We start from the raw sequence: 8421 nt of genomic DNA, 5'->3' as shown, positions 1-8421 counted from the left end.
TTATTCCACTATTTCACATCTCTTAGACTAGATTGAATGATTCAACCAATAGGTTACAATGGTACACGTGACCAGCTCCATCAGAGGAGCACTTTATCGTACAATTTCCCAACAAAAGTGTACGACTAAAGACTAAAGACTAAAGACTAAAGAATTTAGTGGCCAAAAATAAAATAAAAAAAAAGACTAAAGAATTTGAGTGGGAATCAATTGTTCCAAAAGAGTGTGAATGGGAAAATCCAATTCATGACACAAAAGTGTAAAGAGTGTAACTGTGTAAGTAGGAAACAATTCATAAGACAAAAGTCAAGGGCATCCCTGAGGAGATAGGCATTGTAGCAGCTCTGCAGCTTGCCATTGTGTTGTCATTAAATATTGAAGTGACTGCTTCATTTTTACTTCCAAGGACTTCTTCTTCTTCTTCTTCTCTTCTCTAACCAGACTAGCCAAGTTTCAAAAGAAATTATGAGTGACTGCAAAACCAAACCAAGTTTCACCATGAATGTAGAAGATGAAGGCTCATCATCAGTAACACAAGAACAACATCATGCACCTATTGTGTCATCCTACAATGACAAAATCCGTCCTCTGCTTGATGCAGTTGACAAGCTTCGAACCCTCATGGTTATGGAGGAAGGGATTCAGCTCCCCACCATTGTTGTGGTGGGCGACCAGTCCTCTGGAAAATCCAGCGTCCTTGAATCACTTGCCGGCATCAGCCTCCCACGTGGCCAAGGCATCTGTACCAGGGTGCCCCTTATCATGAGGCTCCAACACCACTCCGAACCTGAACCAGAGCTTTCCTTGCACTACAATGACAAGGTTGAACGTACTGATGAGGGCCACATTCCTGAGGACATTATCAATGCCACGAATTCGATTGCAGGGGAAGGTAAGGCAATTTCTAAAGCCCCATTGACTCTGTTGGTGAAAAAGAATGGTGTTCCGGATTTGACCATGGTGGATCTCCCTGGAATCACTAGAGTTCCTGTTCGTGGCCAGCCTGCGGATATTGAATTCCAAATCAAAGATATGATCATGGACTATATAAAACCAGACGAGAGCATCATTCTCAATGTGTTGGCTGCGAATGTTGATTTCACCACCTGTGAATCGATCAAGATGTCGCAGATGGTGGATAAAACTGGTGAGAGGACTCTGGCTGTGGTTACCAAGGTGGATACGGCACCTGACGGGCTACTAGACAAGGTTACATCAGATGATGTCAACATTGGTCTTGGTTATGTCTGTGTAAGGAATCGGATTGGTGATGAAAGCTATGCGGAGGCAAGGGCTATTTCTGACCGACTCTTTGAAACTGATCCTCGGCTTTCAAAGATTGACAAATCTATGGTTGGGATTTCAGTTTTGGCCCAAAAGTTGGTGCAAATTCAAGCCACTAGCATTTCTAGACTCTTGCCGGAGATTGTGAAGAAGATCAATGACAAGCTGAGTCATTATCTCTCGGAGCTCAACAAAATGCCAAAGAGCCTGTCTTCTGTTTCTGAGGCCATGACTGCTTTTATGCAGATCATTGGGTTGTCGAAAGAATCGCTTAGGAAAATTCTTATGAGAGGGGAGTTTGATGAGTACCCAGATGAGAAACACATGCATTGCACTGCTCGGCTGGTGGAGATGCTCAATCAGTATGCACACGAACTCCACAGCTGTGCTGAAAGCGACCCCAAAGGTAATTTCTTGATTGAGGAGATTAAGATTTTGGAGGAATCAAAAGGCATTGGCCTTCCAAATTTTGTTCCCCGGAATGCTTTTCTTGTTATTTTGCAGGGTAAAGTGAAGGGAATTTCAAGCATTCCTATCAGGTTTGTTGAGAAGGTGTGGAATTACATTGAGGAAGTGGTTCTTTCTGTGTTAATGCATAATGTAGAGAACTATCATCAGCTTCAGATGTGTACTAGACGAGCTGGCCATAGTCTAATTGCCAAGATGAAAGAAAGGTCGATTAAGTGGATGGAGGAGATTGTAGAAATGGAGAAGCATACTGATTATACATGTAATCCAGAATATGTATCTGAATTGCAAAGGCTGATGTGTGGACAGAATGAATTCATCAGGACAGTCTTAGATGATAGCAATCGCTCTGAGATAACAGTAGAGGGTATTGGGGCGGTTCAAGTTGGAGTTCTTCAGCAGTACCGACATGTTGATCTATCTCAGGCTTTTGACTTGAAAATGCGGATTACTGCGTATTGGAAGATTGTTCTGAGGAGGTTGGTTGATTGCATGGCATTGCATTTGCAGCTGAGTGTTGCAAACCTAGTGAACAAAGACATAGAGATGGAGATTGTGAATGAGTTCATGGGGCCTTATGGTGGTGGGATTGAGAGGATGTTGGAGGAATCTCCATCAGTTGCAGCGAAGCGTGAGAAGCTAAAGAAGAGCATCAAAAAGCTCAAGGATTCTAAAGAGGTTGTGAGTAAGATCATGGATGGCATTATTACTTATAGTGATTAACTTGTGGTTTGCTGAAGTATTGTGGTCTGTTTGTAGTCTTAATAGAAAATGAAAGAGCAATTGTCTAATGCAGTTGCTGAGTATGGGTAGTAGTAGTAGTACGTTTCGTGGATTTCCTAGTGTTTGTTAATCTTTGTAATTCTTTTCTTTTGGTTTGAAGTGTTTGCTAATCTAGTTATCTTAGGTTTGTCAAGTCTTTTATTAATGTATGTTGTTGATTTGCTGCTAATCCTAGTGTTGTGCTGCTTTATTTGTACCATTGTTTCTTTTCTTTTCCGTAAATAAACAATCTATTAAACCAAAGAAAGAATTACAAAGGGAAAAGCCCAGCATAAACAGCCACCAGAAATAGCAAAGCTGAAACAAAGAAAAGAAAAACCCAAGCAGCCAATAAGGCAGTAACAATCAAATGAACACAGCAACCACCAACTAGTTTTAGAGACAGCTAGTTGAGCCAATTAACAACACAAGAAATTAATAAAAGCTCAGACCCAAAGAGAAAACAACACTATAAGTATAAACGATCAACCAGAGTACAACCCAACAAAGTCCTCAAGAAGGTTCCACTCTTGTATTCATTCATAACTACCATAGCTCAATGATCACTAACAACTCAACCCCCACATTGGGTTCATGTAAAATATCCATTGCAAATACTGCTCGTGTGAGCTCAGGGAAATTCTTTTTTTGGCCAGAGCTCAGGGAAATTCAACAAGGAAAAAAAGAAAGAAAAAAGCATTTGATTGACAGAAACAGGTGCATAGTTCCAAACTGCAAAACATATTGAAATATGTAACTAGATAGTTCAAAAGATGAAGTTTACAACAGTCCAGTCAAAGAACTACTATGTGCCTGAGAGATAACGTAGGCTAAAGCTCAAAAAAAACTGGAGTAGCCTCAACAGAAATCTCAATGTGACCTTATTGCACTTGTGGAACTATATATTAACCAACTACAAATACACAATTAAAAAAATTGAAACTATGCAAACAAAAGTGAAAAATGGCACAAACTACAGAGACCATAATTTAGCATTTTTCTTAAAAGCAAATTAATGAACAAACAAAAAGATTGATATGCAGGTATATAAAAGTAAATTAACTGATCCAATGCTAAAATTCAATTACAAACTTGAAAAAAAAAAAAAACAAAATTATCATAAAATGGTAGTTTTTACTTCTCACAAGGATTAGCAAATAAAAGAAAGAAAGAAAGAAAATATCTGTCCTATATTCCATCAACAAGCTTCAGAATTCTAGTTACTAGGCTTGATTACATAACAACATTAGCCTATAACCCTTCACTACTTCAAAAACTCTAGACATAAGTGAAAGGAAAAGCATATTTTAATTGATTACATTGCATAAAACAAGTGGCATTAATGCACGATTAACAACTTTATTGTTGTATACTTTGCAAACAAGAATTGATCCTTGAGACACTTGCAATTGAGAGAAAATCACTGATAAATTATATATGTAAAAATGTAAATAAACCGACGAGGAAGTCCGATTTGGTGACTTCATATTCAAACGTTATGAAAAGAAGAAAGCCCTTGTTATTGTGCTCTGGAAAATGATCGTAACCAAAACCACCATCAAAGTCATACTTGATTTGCCTTGCAGCTCCACCAGCAAGGGGCTAAATTTTGCATCATCAGTGGCGCGGGTATAACCCACTCGCCGCAGTAATAAAATGGAGGGTATAGAGTATAGGGTGAACCGTATGGTGATATGGAGGAATAAAATGGAATTGAGTAATGTTTTTTTAAGGGTGAGTTATTGGGTGATAAAATTGGTAGGTTTTTTGACAAATTACACATTTGAATTATATCCCGATTTTTAAATTACTATCTAAATTAAAAATTGAATAAATTTATCACTTAAATTTACAAAAGAAATTGTAATATACTTTCTCTGTTCAAGTCCGTCAATATTTCTGTTAAAAATAAAGATATTTTAATATTTTCAGATTAATTTTTTATTATTAAATTTATAAATAAAAAATGAAAAAACATAAACAAAAAAAATACTAAGCCCAGCAACCCAGCCACTCCCACCCAAAAAACAAAAAGACCAAAATATCCCTTAAAATTTACTTGGAAAGACCAATATATCTTTATTTTTACCAGATATATTGATGGAATTAGATGGAGATTGATTCAATTTTAAGCATCAAAGTCATAATTGAAACTCTTAAGCATTGGAAAGGGGTTGATGCGCGAGTTGGGTTTCACATTTTGATTAGCCTCAAACACCCAAATTTCTCTAGCGTCATCCCTATTTTTTTCGTGTTGGTTAAAAAGGCCGGCGAAAGCAATACCAGAGCCGAAGAGGCCACAACCCAGAAAGTAAGGACCATCATCAGTGGCGCGGGTATAACCCACTCGCCGTAGTAATAAAATGGAGGGTATAGACTATAGACTATAGGGTGAACCGTATGGTGATATGGAGTAAAAAAAAAAAAAATAGGATGAGGAATAAAATGGATTTGAGTGATGTTTTTTTAAGGGTGAGTTATTGGGTGATAAAATTGGTAGGTTTTTTTTACAAATTACTCATTTGAACTATATCTCGATTTTTAAATTACTATCTAAATCAAAAATTAAATTAATCTATTACTTAAATTAAAAGAAAAAAAATTGCAATGTATCATCTTTGTCTAGATCCGTCAATATTTCAGTTAAAAATAAAGATATTTTAATCTTTTCAAATTAATTTTTTATTATTAAATATATAAATAAAAAATGAAAAAACGTAAACAAAAAAAAAATTGAGCCCAGCAACCCAGCCACTCCCACCCAAAAAACAAAAAGACCAAAATATCCCTTAAAATTTACTTGGAAAGACCAATATATCTTTATTTTTATCAGATATATTGATGGAATTAGATGGAGATTGATTCAATTTTTAATTTAAGTAGTGACTTACAAATCGGAGTATAGTTCAGGTGAGTGATTTGTAAAAAAGCCAAATTGGTATAGGTTTTAAGTAAATAAAAATATGTGACATTGAATTAATCGAAGGGCTCTTATAAAACAGCTAGTGTCTCAAATTTCACAATTATTCCCTCGTAAAAGCCATTCCGATTTGTTATATATAAAGTCAAAGAACTAAAAATCTAATGGTCTTGAACAAATTTATTTTGTAAAAGAAAAAATATATATAATATATAAAATTTGTCTCGTATTTATTTTAATTGTTAATGTTGTTACTTGCTAGTGGACACACTCATCAGTCATCAGACTCATCACTCAATAATTCCATGATATGAAAGGATAGATGGATCGATGAACAATATTCTCCTACTCTTTCCCCCAATTCAGTCATTAACTCCGTGTGTCTGTGGAACTTGTTCTCAGCTTGGCATGGCAGAAGCTCAGCAAGAACTGCAGCTTCACATCATGGCCGGGTAAGTCATCATCAATAGCTAGCTTAATTTCTACCATGGGATGTTCACAGTATGCAAAGGATGTCCACTTTTTCTTTGTTTTGTGAGTAATAAAATTAATTATTATGTCTTAGACTCGTAGTTATATATATATATCATACATGTTATACAAAGTAGTGATGAAATTAATGGATCTCTCTACTTGCTTCTTTTTTGTCTGAGCTCTCTACTTGTTTCAAGTAGGCATGTAGATAGTAGCGTTCTCAACTCACTACAACAAATACCCCCCTTATATATCAGTGAATAACTGATGTCTTTTCATGTTTTTGGGCGATGTCTAGGCAGGCGATATCTAATGTACCTACTTAAGATATCAGTTTTATACTGATATCTATAATGAGGTTAGACATCTTTTTTGTTTAAATTCTAATGTCCAATGGGTCCTTTAAATATCAGTTCTCCAATTTTCTGATGAATTAAGATTCTGAAACTGATATTAAAGATAGGAAACACATCGTTTCTACATCGTATTTTATGTGATTTTTGATATGTAAACTACCTTAGATATCATTTTATGCTCCCAAAACTGATCTACATGCTATGTTACATATCGGATTTTTTCTGTAAATAGATGTTTGAATGTATTTAAAACATCTGTATTTAATCTATAACTGATATAAAAGACAATGTTGGACATCAGATTGTTTTTTGTAAACTGATGTGCATGCTATTTTATATTTTTAAGTTTATATTAAACTGATGTGCATGCTATTTTATATTTCTATGTTTTAATATAAACTGTTATGAAATTTGTACTATAATATCACTGTTATTATCCAATTTGTACTACAATCTTGATATAAAAGATATAAATTGACATTCAAGCTTGAAATTGGTGCAATCTCAATCCATTCCATTACCATTACCATTAATTCCAACATCCAATACAAGTATTTCAAGACCTTCCGAAAAAGGATTACACATTGCACCAAAATATGGAGCATATATCCATAATTAATTACCCCATCTCATCCTAGTATCTAAATTAAGCTAGCCTCCCTTTAAAAAAACCAATAATCAGCTCATGCACTTGCACAAAAATAGGTGCATGATTCACCACTTCTAAAGGCCGTCTTCACTTACAAAATATTAATTGGCAGCACTTGTTACCTTCCTTCACAAAAAATTGCCGAACAACACCATAACGATGCTTATCTGCATGGTCTTTGGTTGAAGAAAAACAATGATAATTAGGATAAGAGTAAATTATCATCCATGAGTATTATGTATGCATTTATATGACAAGTTAGAGCCTAACGACACATTGATCAATTATAACGTTAGTCAATCATCACAGTTGACAATAATCTTTAGTCAAGAATTTTTATCACCTTTTTGCTAGTCATAACAAATATATGGAAAACCTATGGAATTATACAAAATTTAAAAGAAAGATATGGCCACCTGAACTAAATTTTTGCCCTCATCATCAACGTCTCCACAAAAAAAAGTTGCTGATTTATCGCCATTTTACCCCCTCATCATCTACGTCTCCACAAAAATTTGCAAGGAGAACCAAAAAAATAATATTTCAGATTTAATAAGACTTAAGACTTTAGACTTTAGATTGGTACACAAGATCATAGGTAGTTCGAGAAGACTTTAGACTTTGTTGCATTGGCATATACAAGATTATATATATTGGGTACTCTTCCTCTCCCTTTCAGGGCCAAGGATAAGTATTCAAGCACATGCATGTGACATGCCCAATTTCATAGAACTTAAAAGTATATATGTGCCATAAAAGAATGCTTACAATTCTACAGAAAGTTGCAATATGGATATACATCATATATTTTTCCCCTTAACATTGAATAACTTCCGAACCTAAGTGTGAAAACGCCTATGATAGCATAAAACAATAAAGTTCACAATGATAGAGTATATACTTGCAAAAACCAACATCTGTTACTATGAAATACATCCACATAAGCAAAATTTTACTGATATATAGTGTAGGAAGATGGGTTAATAATTTGGACAAATAAAATGTAGGCATGCAAATTATACTAAAAATGGGATAGGGAAGCAGCTAGACTCCAATGAAGCAAAAGAAAGATGGCAGCTTGGTAACTTTAGCCAGCACAAAACAAGATTTTACATATTGAAGGTTGTGTTCACATATCCTGTAACTGAGCAATCCTAATTTTTATTGTTTTCCCAAGGTGCGTGAACCACAGACTTGACATTAACAATTGCTTGTCATTTTCTGATCTTTGATGAGGACGTTATATCTAATAAATTAAATAAGTAATAACGGCATGAAAATATGACAGGCTAGTAGCAAATCCTGTGCATAACGCAACATATTCAATGTATTAATCTGCTGGAAGCAATATGGCAAATTCATATATATGTTAGCAAGCATCAACAATGAAAATATTTTATCCAACCTGCCAATGAAAATATTTTAGGAACAAATACCATGAAAAAGGTAGATTACTTTTTTAAAATGGACTATGTATAAAGCTGCATCAACCTGCAAATTATGCAATT

At 34.9% G+C, this 8421-nt stretch overlaps 1 pseudogene; it reads left to right on the top strand.

Moving 5' to 3' along the window:
- Positions 1–219: 219 nt before the first annotated feature.
- On the top strand, positions 220–2702 carry LOC147273446 (dynamin-related protein 4C pseudogene; annotated as a pseudogene).
- Positions 2703–8421: the final 5719 nt, after the last annotated feature.

Source organism: Dryas octopetala, chromosome 9 (genome assembly GCF_963921425.1).
Source record: "Dryas octopetala chromosome 9, drDryOcto1.1, whole genome shotgun sequence".
Lineage (NCBI taxonomy): Eukaryota > Viridiplantae > Streptophyta > Magnoliopsida > Rosales > Rosaceae > Dryas > Dryas octopetala.
The sequence above is the reverse complement of the archived record's forward strand: the minus strand, read 5'-3'. Positions and strand labels throughout refer to the sequence as shown.